Source organism: Canis aureus, chromosome 34, assembly GCF_053574225.1.
Source record: "Canis aureus isolate CA01 chromosome 34, VMU_Caureus_v.1.0, whole genome shotgun sequence".
In the NCBI taxonomy this organism is placed as follows: Eukaryota; Metazoa; Chordata; class Mammalia; order Carnivora; family Canidae; genus Canis; species Canis aureus.
The window spans coordinates 15,716,464-15,733,945 of record NC_135644.1 but is presented as its reverse complement, the minus strand read 5'-3'; the positions used below and the strand labels follow the sequence as shown (position 1 = coordinate 15,733,945).

The following is a 17,482-nucleotide window of genomic DNA, read 5'->3' as shown; positions in this document are numbered from 1 at the left end:
CATGCCTGAATTCCCTAACATGATTCTATAATGGGAAGATGCCAAGGGTGAATAATGAAGTTCTGTGCATTGACAGATATTTATCATCTTCCCCACCACCAGTAAAATCATTGCAGTCTCTGCTAAATCTAAGAAGTGTTTTTCAAGACTTGTGATCCCCACTTTTCATTTTACACACTTCCTTCAAGTCTGCTCACCCCCTAAAAAGTGTTTTCCTCCCTGTCCGGTTACAGTTGACTCTCTTTACCTTGACGTGGAAGCTGGCAGGTATGGGCCTATGCCCTTTACTCAAATATATATGTATGTTTGTATATGTATGTATGTGTGTGTGTGTGTGTGTGTGTGTGTATAAAACAAAGAATGTATCAGACAGAACAAATTAGGATAAATTGGGTATGGTTAAAGACATTGTATTAAGAGATTATGGGCAGGAGTGGAACTGTTACCACATATATGTACCTAAAGGGGCCAAGAAAGGGCACAGCATCTGGGACCCAGAAGGATAGGGCCACATGAGGATGGGAGATGACTTTCAGCAAAGGACATATTCAGCACAAAACACCACAGAGAGGGACCTGGGAAATAAGAGTATTTTCTTTCTTTCCTCTCTTCCCTCTGATTTCTTGTTAGGGCTGTTTAGCTGCCAAACCATCAGGAAACCAGAGTAGTCCATTCAGGTCAGCTTCTGGGGCAAAGAATATGATAAGTATGGATGGAGAATGGATCTATATGGATGGAGAATGGATCTATAAGGAAGGAATGCTACATCATTTAAAAGGACTCTGTATAGGGGTGCCTGGGTAGTTCAGTGCATTAAGGGTCCAACTCCTGGTATGGGCTCAGATAATGATCTCAGGGTTGTGAGATCAGGCCCTGTGTCTGGCTCCACAAGCTGGATATGGAGGCTGCTTAAGATTCTCTCTCCTCCTCTACATCTGTGCCTCGGTGCCCCTCCCACCAAAAAAAGGACCCAATATAACTTCAATTCCTAATACAAAGTTCACACCATGTCCCATAAAATGAAAAATACTTATCTGGAAGATTTTTTTTAATAGTGCATCAGGAGTTGTTCTCTGCTTTAATAAACACTGAAATATAGTCACTTTGATAGACAAATGTTTGTTTTCTTTATGTCACCAGAAGTCCAGGGAGGTAGGCAGTTTCTGGCATTAGTTCAGAACATCAAGAATATCAGGCAAGGCCAAGCCTCTGCAACTCTCTTGGCTTTTCTTACAGGATCTCAGGAAAGCTGCTGGAGATCCAGCCATCATTGTTACTTTCTTTGCAAAAGGGTAGAAAGGATTTTCCTGGATACTCCACCCAATGACTTGTGTTTACATTTCATGGGCTTCCTTTATCTACATGAGAATCTGGAAAACATATTTAAGTTGATCACATTGTGCCCCATATGATATAAGGGTTCTATTGGAAAAGAAACAGGGAAGGAGGGAAGTTGAATAGACAACTAGTAGAACTTAGTCATCCATCTGAGGCACATACACGTAGGACATTGTTTTATCCTAGTTTCTTTTTTTTTTTTTTAATTTTTATTTATTTATGATAGTCACACACACACAGAGAGAGAGAGAGAGAGGCGGAGACATAGGCAGAGGGAGAAGCAGGCTCCATGCACCAGGAGCCCGATATGGGATTCGATCCCAGGTCTCCAGGATCGCGCCCTGGGCCAAAGGCAGGTGCTAAACCGCTGCGCCACCCAGGGATCCCTTATCCTAGTTTCTAAACTTGGGAATTCTCAAGTCCTATGAATTAGACACTCCCTCCTGAGTGATCAGATTTAGCCTCAGTTCCTTCATGGAATGTCAAGGCTTAAAGGCAAGAAAAAGGCCACTTATAAGAGATGGTTTTAGAATTCCAAGGTACATAATCAAGTGTCTCGTGGACAAAGTTTATGCAAACAAAATGAAGCTATTTCTGGTGGAATCTAGAAGTAGGAGAAATGAAAAAGACATTTGATTAGCATGCTGGTGGAAGTATAAAGGAACAATTTTTGTCCAAAATATTTTGCATTAGGGGGATCCCTGGGTGGCTCAGTGGTTTAGCTCCTGCCTTCGGCCCAGAGCGTGATTCTGGAGACCCAAGATCAAGTCCCATGTCGGGCTCCCTGCATGGAGCCTGCTTCTCCCTCTGCCTGTGTCTCTACCTCTCTCTCTCTCTCTCTCTCTGTGTCTCTCATGAATAAATAAATAAGATCTTTAAAAAATATATTTTGCAGTGTATATTGAGAACCTTTAAAAAATTGTTTAGATCCTTTATCCCAATAATTCACTTGGAATTTGCCCTTTTAAAAATTCCAGAAAAAGTTAAAAGAACATTTAAGTAAATTTGATACCATTCTATTGTAGAATAATATATGATGATTAAAAACTACATTTACAAAGCGTGAGTTGGTTTTATTGTCATAATAGCCTAAGGTTCTGCTGTGGTTTTGCCCGAGTGTTCCAATCCTCTACGTCTCCCTTTCCTTTAATATCCAGCTGGAAGGGCTGGAGTCCCCATCCTAGTAGGATTTATGCTTTCTACTCCATTGCTACCTGTTGCCACCTCAAACTTCAAGAAAAAAACTAAACACTTCTTTTTTTTAGAAGATTTTATTTTTAAGTAATCTCTACACCCAATGTGGGGCTCAAACTCACAACCCCAAGATCAAGATCACATGCTCCATTAACTGAGCCAGCTAGGCACCACCAAACACTCCTTTAGAAAGAAACTGATAAAGAACTTAAAAGACAGTTCATAAAAGGAGAAAATGTAAATGACTTATGACTACATGCAAAAATTTTCAACTTCAAAATTTAATATGAGAAATGAAAAATTTTTTTAAAGATTTTATTTATGAGAAACACAGAGAGAGGCAGAGACACAGGCAGAGGGAGGAGAAACAGGCTCCATGCAGGGAGCCCAATGTGGGACTTGATCCCAGGACTCGAATCATGCCCTGAGCCAAAGGCAGACGCTTAACCACTGAGCCACCCAGGCATCCTGAAAATTTATTTTTTGCCTGTCAGTTTACAATGGAAAAAAAAAAAAAAAAAAAAAGGTGATGCATGGGCTGTCCAGAATACAAGGAAACAAGCATTCATAGCATTGTTTGTGTCAGGGCAACAACTTCTTTGGAGGCCATCTGCTAATATATCGTTTGGCCTAGCAATACCTGCTTTATAATCTTATCCTTTATACATGATTGAATAAGAATATTGGAAGCTGTGCATACTGTTCTATGACTGGCTGTATTTATGTAAAAATGCAACTCAGTGATGTTAATTCTTGGCCACTGTCACTCAGAGGATGATGGTATGAACAGAGAAACAGAAATATGCTTGACATGGGACGTGGTATCTAGCACATAATAGGTACTTAGTAAATATTTATCAAGTGATAAGCTAATTCAGATGCAGGAAATTAGTTTTGTTTCAAAAAGCATCTTGGATCTTGCAGTTTAGTTGCATGTTGTAAATATTTCTCGTCAACAGTTGTAGCCGTGGGACTAGAGCTTAGGAGATGGGGCCCAGCCATCTGTCCAGAACAGTGGGAGACTTTAAGAAATGATTTCTTTTTTTTGTCTTTTTTTAAATACAGTCAAATTCATTTTGAAAATGAATGCAGGGCAGCCCCGGTGGCTCAGCGGTTTAGTAACTACCGCCTTTCGGCCCAGGGCCTGATCCTGGAGACCTGAGATCAAGTTCTGCGTCAGGCTCCCTGCATGGAGCCTGCTACTGCCTCTGCCTGAGTCTCTCTCTCTCTGTCTGTCTGTCTCATGAATAAATAAAATTAAAAAAAAAATGAATGCAGTCTCCAAATAAAACTGGAGAAAGAGATTAGTAGTGGGCCTTGGAAAAGTCTGTAGAGGACAACCTGATTCAGTCTAGAATCAGGTTGCTCTGTAATTTGTTTAGCTACATCCAATGCCTTGGATGAGAGGAAACTAAACTGGGTCATCTAATTGGGAAGCATAATCATTTTAGATAAATTTAGCATGGTCTGGAGAGATGGTCTCAGGCCCTACTAAAAGGAGGGTGTAGCTGGCTTTAAAGTCTTTTCTCCCCCTCTGCTCAAATATTTTTCCCACAACACCTGAAAAATCCCCAAACCTCTGTTGCAAAAGAATTTGGCTACAGTAATCAGTGAAGACAACTTGAGATATTAGTCTTTACCTCAGCACATTAAAATACCCTTGGACTTTAATGATGAAAATATGTTGAATTAGAAACTTCTGCAAGTTTCATTGTTTATTTTCTTAATAATTCCCAACAGAGTGTGTTCAAATCACTTAATATAAGAAAGCTCTAAAATAGGTTAAGAGACTTATGCTTAACTATTTCTCTTAGAGAAGGACGAAGTAGTGTTTTTCAGTAAGACTCTGGACAGAAAATACCATTAAGGCACATAACATGGTGACTAAGAAAAAATGAGTTTTATTTGTTTATTTTTCAAATTTTTTTTTCTTTTTTTAGAGAGCATACATGTGTGAATTGGTGGGGGAGAGGACAGGGCAGAGCAGAGGGAGAGAGAGAATCTTAAACAGACTCCACACCCAGCCCCGGGCCCAATGTAGGGCTTGATTCCATGAGCCTGAGGTCATGACCTGAGCTGAAATCAAGAATCAGACACTTAACTGGCAGAGTCATCCAGGCACCCCCCCAAAAAATGAGTTTTTAAAGTATGCTTATGGCATTATTATTTTGTTGACTGTAACACCTGAGAATTTTTACCATGTGAATTGTATAAGCAATAATGTTAAAGCTTACATTTTAGTCTCATTTTAAATATACATCACAGCTAGAATTGTATCACTCGAATTTTTCTAAGCTCTGCTCATCCCAGCAACTAAATATTATTATCCATCTTATAGAGGCAGTTGAGTGGCCAGTAAGAAAAATTCTATTTCTTTGACAACATTTTTCACTAATTTATTATTGTTATCTGCACAAATCTTACTAAAAATATTGAAATCAATGGCATTATTAAATCAGGGTAGTGAAAGAAAGCTCAGTTTTTAAAAAATTATGCACCAAGTGTGAATGGGTTTGGCATTTTGAAAAGGGTCTCACTCTCAGTAAGTAAATCTTCTTCGTATAATTCTGAAGTTCAGATGTTTCTGATTAGTGTCCTGCTGTCTTATTGGTACCTCCTGGAAGGCAATAAGATTAGTAGCGTGCATGAGTTCCTCATATCTCGGCATGATTGAGTCCAGGTTTGAGAGTGAGGCAGTAACCCTGATGAAGAACTGCAGCATTCTGTATGTGAGTCACAGACTTACACTTTAAAGTTAGCACTTTAACGTGGGTGTTTGTCAACCATCTAACCTTTGATATTGACAGTTTTAAATGAGACACTTAGCCCTTGGCATGTGGGAAACAGGTCATACAATTTTTGTAAGCAACCTTCAGTTAAAACAACAATTTGAACAGTATTTATTGCATTTATTGTCATGAAGAGGATGTATTACCTTTCCAGTGTGTTTCCTTTTTTTTTTTTTTTTTAAGATTTTATTTATGTGTTCATGAGAGACGCAGAGACACAGGCAGAGGGAGAAGCAGGCTCCATGCAGGGAGCCCAATGTGGGACTCAATCCCAGGACTCCGGAATCATGCCCTGAGCCAAAGGCAGGTGCTCAACCACTAAGCAACCCAGCACCCCTAAAGTCTGTTTCCTAAGAGTAAAATTAGATGATGTGACAGAGGGAGGAGAGGGAGTGATTTCAGTTATAAGCTTAATGTTTAATTATAAATCTGATTATCATACTATAATAATACTATATTTGATGTAATAAGTGTAGGGCGACCCAATCAGGTGGAGGCTGGCAGCACAGTGATGAAGGAATTCACCTGAGGCAGAACAGAGGCAATAGAAGTTTATTGAATACACTGCAAGGGAGCAGTGGGCAGGATAGCAGAGGAGAGATTGTGCTAGGAGCAGTGGTAGGGGGCTGTAGTTATGGGGGAAGTAAGGAGTTATGTGAACGTATGGAATTCTCCTTTTTTGGTGCCTCTGTCTGGTTGTAAAGGAGCGCATTGGTAAGCTAGGGTTATGGATATCTTGAGGTGGATCACTGAAACAGCCTGTTTGCATTCTGGCTGGTGGTCACTGTGGGCCCTCTTATCTTACTCAGGTTTCCATTGCTCAAGCCTGATACCTAAGAGCAGCTTCTACAATAATTATAGTAATACATTCTACTGAAACTGTCATTCTGATCCCAAAATCATAACTAGAAGAGTGTTCACAAAATCAATAAGAATTTCAATACGATCTTTGTGAATTTAAGTTTCTCGATTGGAAATGTAACTTTTTCCCATACCAGTGGATTTTAGGTGATTCTAATGAAAAACGAGGGAAATTCAAAGAAAAGGACTTATAGAAATATTTGAAGCTCTCTTTGGACCTAAAAATATGACATTCCTTTGTGTACGTAAAACGTCAAATAATGAAATGTTTAAGACCGTCAACAGGGTACAGCTCCAGTTGGAGGGGCAAAGAACAAGTCACTGAGCTTCGCTTCTGATCAACATAGGCTGTTTTGTTTGGGGCCTTTGGCTGAGGTTGCAAGGGAATGGTCTGCTAAATGGCTCCACTATTAATGCTGAAAGGCCTCCAGGCAGAAAGTTCAATGGAAGAAAATAACACACAGCCAGAGTCACAAACAGAATGTCACTGTAGAAAAGCCACCTTTTTATTGTTTCTTACAGGGAACAGAAACAACTACAAGTATTTGGAAATAGGGTCTTAAGTAGTCTTAACACAGCCAAGTCGTAAAAAACTTGATGAGATTTAAGAGTGGGATGAAGAGTCACGTACATTTTTATGTGATTTCAAATTAAAATTTCATATTTCATTTAGCAACTTTTTAAAGAAGTAATAGTATTAACATTTCCTGGAAACAAATACATTTTACAGTAGATCTCCAAGTGCTGCATTCTGGTGCTCTGCTGGGCAGTGGATAAATTATGGTTATACCAAGATACTGAAGCAGTCGGGCAGAACCGGGCAGTCTGCACGCTCTGTCTGCCTGGTTGTGCCATACAAATAGTATAACTTTCTGTGTGTGTCATGACATGGCAAAGACTACACGCTAGAAACCTGCTTTGCAAATATGCCTTGTAAAATCCCTGAATTCTAAAAGAAAGAGCATGTTAAATTATCTGATTATCATATGAGTAAATACACAGAGGCAGAGAGAGTATAGTGTAGCTTCCCCAAATAGAATGCACAACATGCATGGTGATAACAGGGCACAGTATGAAGGAAGGCCAGTGGAGGAAAGCCAACGACTTCCCATTGGGCTTTTTTGCTTCCTTTGCTTGACCACACTGACTTTCTAACAATAAATACTCAAATGTTCTAGCAAATGTTGGGGAGTGAAGGCATATGGAGTGTTTGATTTTGTTTGTGTTTAAAATATGGTTTCCACACACATGGCATTGGTTTAGCTGTTGTGTGACTTTATTTGGATCTTCTTTTGCTCAAAAAAGAGATGAGAACCATAGCTCTTTGAAATGTCCAGCTCCCAGGTTTGTCTTCTGTAGTTTGCTTTACCACATTTGCAGAGGCATAACTTTTGTCCCTAAAATATCTTCATTTGTGAGATTACAGTGACTTTCAACAGTGATTTCAGCTGGGTCTTGGAACATTAGGATTAAGGCATAAAAGGAGGCTGCAAAATTTCATGGATCATGGATTTAAATATTTAGATTTTTAGATTCCAGAGTATGGTTACTGTAGCAGGAATCTGGCCTTGATACTAGAGCTGATGAAGGCAACTATTTCTTTGAAAGGTTGGATGTCCAGAGACAAGGTCTACAAAAATGAATTCACTGACATATGTGTCCTATTAAATGAGTTGGTGTTTAATATCCAAAGATATTTTTAGATATCCAGTCTTCCATTTTTCTCTTTCAACCTTGGGGAGGACAAATGGGAGGAGAGAAAAAAACAAAAAAGAAAATCTTAAAATACTAGAAATTCATAAAATTGTGACTGTCACTTTTTTTGTGTGTTAATCATTATACCTACACTTTTACATGACTTGGGGCCTGAATATTATTGCAGAGAACACTAGAGTGCTAGCTTTATTTCCTCTTGTCTGTATTTAGCTTTCCTTTTGTCTCTATTCAGCTTTTCCTAATAGCTCTTCACCCATCTTTCCAAAAGTAAGCTAAAGTCAGTGTCTCACTTCAGCATTTCCCCACGGAAAAAAATGCAGCTTCCAGCAACATTCAAGTAATGTGTTTTTCTCTTCACACCAATGTGGTATCTTAGGTTAAAACAATTCTATAATAAGACACCCCCTTAAATCAACACACTTACATCAGCAGCCTCTGAAGGATTTTGCAGTAGAATCCATGAAGCTGCACTTGAATTGTGTGTTAACCCATAAGCAGAAGAGCCATTTCCTTCCTGGGACCTAATGAAAGAAAGAGAAAGAGATACTCTGTAAAGCCAATATGGATTATCTTCTCAAGATTTAAGTTTTGAATTGTGGTCCATAGAAAACAGAGTCATGGAAATGTTTTGCTTATATTTCCTAAATCCTAGAATTCAGGTGACTTTGCCAGGTTTTTTGTTTTTTGTTTTTTTTTCCTGCAGGAGCTGGTTCTTTTAACAATGTTAAAAGGTGGTATGGATTATTTGAACATGAGAGTATTTAGTAAGTGCTTCATCCACCTAAACCTAATTTAACTAACTTGGAAGAGGATTAAGGAGACTCAGACACTGGTATGATTGTGGGGGGAAGATCCAAAATTAATCTCCTGAGCTGCCACAACCATTGTTTCAAATGTTTGGAAATTTTCTTCAGCATTTCTTCTAAATGAGATTTAGATCTCATACACAATCTTGGCTGAAGACAAAGGGTTTTCCCTTTTGGAGAGAGAACCGTCTTCTCCCAGCTGCTGCAACTAGTTTGTGTTTCAAGGAGCTGTGGTGTTTAAAGGAAAGCATATATTGGTTTGAAGGGTTGAACTTGAGTTGGTTTGTCTTTTTATTTAGCTTCTACTCTCATGCCAGAAAACCTTACTTTCCTGGAGATAAAATTAATATTTTTTATATTAGATCTTTGTGAGCAAAATAACAGAATGCCCCCATTTCACAGATGAGGAAACTCCTGCTTCTAAAGCTTAGGTGCCTTGTCCACACTCATGCAGCTAGGAAGTGTCAAAGCCAAGATTCCACACAGACTTTTCTCACTGCCAAGCCTGGACTCTGAACCACCATGCTTGGTTGTCTTCCATGGCAACTATATTTTATTCTACTCAATGTCATAAGATATATCTTCATCCATTTGGGCTGCTATGACAAAAATACCACAGACTGGACGGCTTAAACAACTAACATTTATCTCTCAAAGTTCTGGAGGCTCAGAAGTCCATGATTAATGTGCCAGCACAGTGTTGGGTGAGAGCCTCTTTCCTGGTGCACAGATGAAGGTCCTTCTGCTGTGTTCTCACATGACAGAAATGATTAGACAGCTCTCCTGCATCTCTTTGCTAAGGGCACTAATCCCATCCCTAATCACCTCCCAAAGGCCCATCTCCAAATATACACTGGGGAATAGGATTTGAACATACAAAGTTTGTGGGGGGGACACAAACTTTTAGTCTGTAGCAGACGCCTACCCCTGCTTGCGGTGGCTTTCCTTAATCATTATATGGCTGGCTATGCTGATTTTCTTCAGCAAGTGACCATTCTGATTATTTGTCCTTAAAGAGACAACCACTTGTGTATTATTCTGGCTTAGTTTTTGGATACTTCATTTGCAGTTCTTCTTAATGGTTTTGCAGATCTCCAGGCAGTTCTTAATTGTTACTTAGATATCAGTATACATATTTATTTCAAATTAGTTGCTACAAATTAGCAGCACCCCAGAAATCTATCTGTAAATGAAAGGCAGGAATTTGAAGTTGAAGTCCCATAGCCTTATCCTTAAACCTGTTGCTATCCTTGTTCCCTAATATAGTGCTAGCAACATAGTTGGGAGTTGTTATAGTCATAGTTATAGTTATAGTCATAACCATAGTTCCTGACATAGATGTCTACCCCATCATCCTGAAAGACTCACCAATAACAGCTCCCTTACTGATTTAGAATTATCTCCTAAAAGCCTGCTGCTAACATAACCTTACATTTCTCAAGAAAAGGTAATACTTAGATCTTATTTATCAGACTAGCTAGCTGGCTTTCACCTAGCGATGTGTGATTTCTGAAGGAATTGGAGATGTTGGCGGACATTTTTGAGCAAGAACAACTTAAAGACTTGTTCATTTCTTAAGTATACATTCAGTCATCATCTACTGTGATCCAGGCCACAGAAGTAGAAAGATGACTATGATTCTGTACTGGCTCTCAGGTGGGATCATTGTTATTATATTGTTATACACAGAATGAAATGGGAGCCCAGTACTAGGGCATTTAACTTGGACTTGGGAGTTAGGGAAGAGGCCAAAAGATGAGTCTGAGCTGGTTCTTACTACTTGTCAGGGCTAGCAGATGGAGTTGTCATTTGGAGTGGAGACAGTCCTGAGGAGCAGTTGGAGATGAACTGGAGAGGTAAGTGAGGTGTCAGATCAGGAAAGGCTGTGTGTGGTGAACTGGAGAGTGCCATCTTTGTTCTGGAAATTATCAGGAACCATTGAAGATATTGAGTAGAGGATGACATGCTCATTTAGAAAATTGCCTTTGGGTACTATGTAGAAAATAGAATGGGGCAGACCTGAAGATGAGACTAGAGAGAGGCAGTCGCTGTGATCTAGGCAAGGGTTGATAAGGCCTGAATTAAAGCAATGAGATAGATGGAATGATTCCCACAGTGGGGATAGATGTGGAGTGTACAAGGCCTGGTGACTGATGTATAGTGGGACTAGCAGAGGGAGGAATCTGGAATGGAAAGCTTTGTTTCCGGATTGTGCTGTTCCTGAACACATTATAGAAAAATGGTGACTTCTCAGCAATTTTTTAAGGCACTGAGTTTCAAAGGCAGCTGAAGATTATGATGAAATGATGCTGGAGAGGTAAGTTTGAAAACAAGGGCCAGTCTTTTGATAATGAAATGAAACACTGCTGGTCAGGTGGTAGAGAGGTGGAAAAGGTTGTCAAAGGTTGGCATTTCCTCTGCCCACCAACAGCACAGGCCCCACCCTCATGGCCAAGGTTGGCACTTGCTTACAGTGATGCATCCCTGGTGCAACATGACAGATATTCCACTGGGTGATGCACTTGCCTTTTTTTTTTTGAGATTGATTGATTTTAGAGAGTATGAGTACAAATGGGGGGAGGGGCAGAGTGAGAGGGAGAAGGAGAGAAGCAGACTCCCCACTGGGTGGGGTGCCCAATATGGGACTGTGTCCTAAGAGCCTGAGGTCATGACCTGAGCTGAAATCAAGAGTCAGCGCTTAACCAACTGAGCCACCCAGGCACCCCTGTGTGATGCACTTCTTGAAATAATTTCAACAAACATAAATATCTATAAACATACGGCTTAATTGGAGAAACAATGTAATATGTGTTGTAAATCTATGCCTGGTTCTCATTTTTCTAGGTCAAACTATTATGAGAAATAATTCATGTCACAGTTAGTTTTCCTCTAGATATTCCTGGCCCTTTTATCCCTTAGTAATTTGCCATATAATTTCCAATCTTTCATATTTGATATCCCAGCCATGCCTCACACAGTTGGTCTCTCTCTGTTTTATTAGTCAGGGATAGGGCTCAGGTGAAAGCTTTATGTTTTCTAGACTAGATTGTAAACTGTCTAACGCAGAACCACTCTCTGTAGAAGATACCTGTTATTCTAGGAAATACTATATGTACGTAGACATATTTGCTGTACCAACAAAGTTTGCCTAAATTGAGAAACTGCATTATCTAATAACTAGTAGAATGTAGGATGCTTTTCAAAATACAGAAAGTATAGAGTAGCAACTGAAATTATTAATTCAAAATGAACACATGACTGCATTCTTCCAGAGAGAACTACATCTGGGCTTAAGAACATAAACCTTGCCACAATCCAAGAAGGCTATCAATTCTGAGTCTGGGAACCTGTTTATTTTTTGAAGTAAAATGAACAGCTGGCAAAAGGCAATTAATCTTGTAAATAAGGAATGATTTCTTGCATTTTGTGGCATGCAGGTTATAGACCTTTGACTGACATAAAATTCTCCCAAAAATTTTTTGTATCATTAATTGAATGAGCTCTAAGGGAGGGGAATGACTGTCCTAGCATACACTAGGAAAGTATTTCAAGTTAAGAGGTGAAAAGATAATGCCAGTGTATTTTTCACAGTATATTTTTTTAAGAAAAGAGAAAACAAGTCTAAATGACTCAGTGTGCTCATCAGTGGATATAAGTGGATATATAAATGGTCCTATTTAAGAATAATTTCTACCAGCCAGTGGTAGTTGTCTTTTCCCCTCTCTAGTTTTTCTTAATTAGTAACTATAGTCCCAGTTAAGTTTAAAGTTCCTTTAAAATATGTTCAATAACTGCCTTGTAATTGTTTCTTGTTAGTGCTTAGAGCTGGAATATGTCTTAGAATTCATTAGACAATCATCCCATTTTATGGTGGAAGAGACTAAGGACCAAAAAAGTGGAATGAGTTACTACTGCTCAAAACAAACAAAAAGACTTTCAGAACACTGAAGCACTTCGTATAGCACGTATATATTTGTTAATCAGAATATCTTCCTTGTGTTCTATTTACTGAAGTGAAGTAAATTACAAAGCCCGAACTAGTTTTATTCAGAAATGTGACCATCTTGATGATACACACACGGTGGGCACTCATTACCCTTTGTCAGGTTTAAGCAATATTTAATTCTAATTGACTTCACTTTCAGTTGGCCATTATTTAATTTATTGAGATTGACCAGTGTAATATATGGTTTTCAGGATTTCAACACAATTTGGGGATTTTTTGCAATGCAGATATTTTCCTTTTGCCCAGGGCAATAATAGACAGGGATGCAAACACTGCTTTAAAGAGGGTGTCTGCTGATTTACATATTTTAAAAGTATTAAGATCAAAGGTAATGAGAATTTAATCCATATGGCATGCAGAAGATAAATAAGAATATTAATACTTATCAAATACTAATTAAAAGAAACACATGGATCTAATTTTAAGAATGTAACACAGGGATGAAATACTCTTTGTAAAGTTAAGACCTGATTCTTTTGTAAAGAGGACAGTTGTGGTGAGTTGGGTTTTCCCCCTCAGGGTAAATGACTGGCTGGTTCATATATAGAGCTTTAATAGAATCATGATAATAATTATGAGATAGTGATTGTGCTGTAACAGTTTACAAAGTGCTTTCACATCTTTTTTTCCTCAAAGCAAAACTTTTAGTTCCTAGAACTCTTACCCCCATTTCAGTTTAGTGGAAATAGGCTCATAGAGGCAAATAACCCTGGACCTAACATCAGTCTCAATCATCTTCTCCCTCCATCTTCCCCATGCCCTCTTTGCTCTTCCCCATGCCTTCTTTGCTCTAATTACGATTACTCAGAAGGATACAGAGAAATAAGCACTTTTATTCATGGAGAGTATTGGGTGTGTACATTGGTACATTTTTAGAGTATCTGTACAACTGTATACTTTATGCTGTCATCTCACTTCTAGGAAGCTAATTTTAGGAAATAATACAGTCAAATATTAATGCCAAAGGATGTTTGTGGCAATTTTGAGAAATTTTAATAAACCAAATGTCCAACAAAAGAGTGTTTCGATTTTAGTACATCTTACATGATGTAATATCAGGGAGCTGGTAAAACCTTGTTTACAGGGATCCCTGGGTGGCTCAGTGGTTTAGCACCGCCTTCCGCCCAGGGCCTGATCCTGGAGACCCAGGATTGAGTCCCGCATTGGGCTCCCTTTCTCCCTCTGCCTGTGTCTCTGCCTCTCTCTGTATCTCTCATGAATAAATAAATAAAATCTTTAAAAAAAAAAAAATTCCTTCTCTCTTTCTGCCTGCTCCTCTAGCCCCTCAAAAAAAAAAAAAAAAGAAGAAAATGTAGAACACATAAGGTAAGAATATTAAAGTAGAAAATAAGTACCTCTTATAATTTTGTTATTCAGAGGTAATTGACTATTTTAAGGTATTTCTTTCCATAACATAAATTATAATACTCTTGGGCCAAACTTGCTGTTTTTGTATATGGCTCATGAGCTAAGAATGGTTTTCATATTTCTAAAAGGTTGACTAAGATCAAAAGAGTAATAGTTTGTGGCACATGAAAATTACATGAAATTAAAATCTCATTGTCCCTAAATAAGGTTTTATTGGAACATGGCCATGATTATTTGACTATGTACTAGGTGGCTTTACAACAGCAGAGCTAAGCAAGAGACCCTATAACCCACAAAGCCTAAAATATTTACTATCTGGTTCTTTACAGAAAATATTTGCTGATCTGTGATATAGATAAAACAAATATAAATATGTAGGTATATATAAATGAAAAATTATGTATCTTATATTCTACTTTTTTAACATTTAAATATAAACACTTGCTGGTAACTGTTGTGCCCAACCAAGATTGCGAATCCGAGAAACCACCAAGGAGCTGACACACGAGGGTTTGTTAACGAGCTCAAGCTTGGGCCCAAATATACCCGACACTGTGGAGCAGGGACTTGGACCCCGAAGTTAAGAGGCGTAGCAGTTTTGTAGGGGCCAGTGGCCAATGAGATTGTAACACACACAGAAAGTTGCATAGTCATGTCAGACTCACACGCAGGTGGCCAGTTGAATTACAATTTACCCTAATAGTGACTGTTTGAACTAGCCTATCACTCTGGTCAAAATTGGCATGCAGGTTTGGTGGGCAAAAGGGGAGATTTACATTCTCTGGAGGCTAGAGGTTCCGCATTCCTATATGAGCCGGTTTCCGGTGAGGGTGTGCTCAGCGGCTTGACTAGGGTGGGGGAGTGCCTTAAGCAATAAGCAGGTCATGTGGGGGTTATACATGAGATGGCAGGTGTAGCACAAAATGGAGTTAGACCTGCTCTGCTTGTCCAGGGGTAGGGGATTTTTGTTAAATTCCTTGGGTACCACAGTAACTGTAAATATTCTTTGTAAACATGTTTTTTTTTTTTTTTTTTAATTTTGTTTATTCATGAGAGACACAGAGAGAGGGAGAGGCAGAGACACAGGCAGAGGGAGAAGCAGGCCCCAGGACTCCAGGATCACAGGCTGGCTGCCGTGCCCCCCCTTCCCCCCCCCCCCAGGAATCTTAAGCAGGCTCCACCTCCAGCAGAGAGCCCAACACCAGGCTCAATCTCACAACACTGAGATCACTACCTGAGCCAAAATCAAGAATCTGAAGCCACATGGAGGGAGGTCCTTTAAATGCTAACAAGTGTTTACAAAAAATGACGTGTATTCTTTTCTTTCTATTATATGCATACTATTGAAAATGCAAAGGGGGGGATCCCTGGGTGGCGCAGCGGTTTAGCGCCTGCCTTTGGCCCAGGGCGCGATCCCTGGGAGACCCGGGATCGAGTCCCATGTTGGGCTCCCGGTGCATGGAGCCTGCTTCTCCCTCTGCCTATGTCTCTGCCTCTCTCTCTCTCTCTCTCTCTCTCTCTCTCTGACTATCATAAATAAAATAAAAATTAAAAAAAAAAAGAAAATGCAAAGGGGCCCCTGGGTGGCCCAGTCACTTGACCTACCTACCAGGACACAGCCCCTCCCACCATATGCACACTTAATCTTCTCAACTCTTCTACTAAAGAATTTGGTCTTCACCGTGTCAGGCTGTTTGGGGGAGCTTTCCCTTCCCCCAAATTTTGTAGTAGCCCAGTGACACCACATCAAAGATAGGAACAGCTCCAGTCTTGTTTTTGGTGGCATTGGCCAGCATCTGCTCATTGACCAAGGTCCATACTTTTTCATTGTTGACAGTTGAGCAGAAGTTCTGGTTCCTGTTTAAGTGGTAATGACTCATACCAGCTTTTCCAGAGTAACCTGGGTGATACTTGTCAAAGTTGATCCTGTGGTGATGCATGCCACCAGCATTAGCCTGGCCTCCTGGGTGCTTCTGGTGCCTGACAATGCAGCCGTGGCTCACATGGCTCTGAAGTTTCCTGGTCTTCCTTAGTCTGGATGGCATCTTGGCAGCCCAGACAAAAGAGCCACGTTACACTTTTATTTTGTATGTTCCCTTTCCTTTGTGGTTTCTTTTTTAAAAAATACCCACAGCCAGTTCTGTAGTCTGATATGTGAAAATACTAGAAGCCAGGTATCCTAATAATCCTTTATAAAAGGACCCCATATGTGGAACAAGGTAGCTAGTAGAAGAAACATTCATATAGTCAGCTCTGTCAAGAATAGAATCAATCTGGAGTGTCTGGGTGCTTCAGTTGGTTAAGCGGTTGCCTTCAGCTCAGGTCTTGATCACAGGGTCCTGGGATCAAGCCCCTCATTGGGCTCCCTACTCAGTGGAAAACCTACTTCTCCTTCTCCCTCTCCCTCTGCCCCTCCCCCACTCATTCTCTCCCTCTCTCTCTCAAATAAATAAATAAAATCTTTTTTAAAAAAATAGAGTCAATCTATGAAGGCTTGGGTAGGTGGTTAACTGTCAGCCCTCCTCTATGAGAATATATCCCTGGCCAGCCCCCCTCCAGGGGAGCTTCTCTGCTGCCTCAGGTACCTTCCAGGTCTTCAGAGCTTCTTCTCATAGTTGGCCTACTCTCTGACTAAAGCCTCACCTAGAAAAAGGGCAGGAAACTAGAGCCAAAGGCCCTGGGCGCTGATCCTCATTCTACCTCTTTGCTCTCCAATCCCAAGAATGTTTTAAGGAAAACTGCTCAGCTGAAACTCTCTTGTCCTTCATTTTTATTCACCAGCCAACATTTCCTGATCACCTAGAATCATATCAAGGTCACTTTGCTAGGCTGGGCTGAGGACAGAAGGAAAATTCAGTCACAGCTCTGACTCTTGGTATCAGCAAAGTGTCGGTAACTCCCCTGTCCACTTCTCAGAGAGCTAGGTCTCCAAATTAAATTATCTATATGAAATATTTTTAAAACTCAAACACTATGCAAATGTGAGAGGCCTTTTTTATTAACGTGCCTTTGTTTCTTGCTAAAGAGTCAAAGGTGAGAGGCTAAGGTTTTCATGATGTTTAGCCAGTGAAGGAGGGCAGAGGGAGGCCGTGAGAGAGTTTCAAGATTTCAGGTTTCTAGGGATAAGAACAGACTGGCCTCAGGTCTTTTCCTCCTACTGACCTATCAATATGCTAACATGAAGAGTTGAAGGCAAAGCTGATAGAAGTTAAGTCACTTCTAGGTTGTGATTAATTTAGACTTTTATGTGTCCTAATGGCTCTGAATTCATATCCCCAGGATATTAGAAATACCAACCAAAAAATTTAAAAAACAAACAGATTCCTATGTCCTTATGACCAAAAGAACAAATTTAGAAAATCTTTTCCTATTCAGATAAAGGTTTATGGTATTTTTAGGGAGTA

General features: G+C 39.8%; 1 protein-coding gene and 1 pseudogene across 1 annotated transcript in view; one reads left to right on the top strand and one right to left on the bottom strand.

Moving 5' to 3' along the window:
• Positions 1-17,482, top strand: part of MYO3B (myosin IIIB) — a 404,571-nt gene that overhangs the window by 329,149 nt on the left and 57,940 nt on the right. The gene's annotated exons all lie outside the window — the stretch shown is intronic.
• Positions 5,808-16,123, bottom strand: LOC144304543 (large ribosomal subunit protein uL15 pseudogene; annotated as a pseudogene).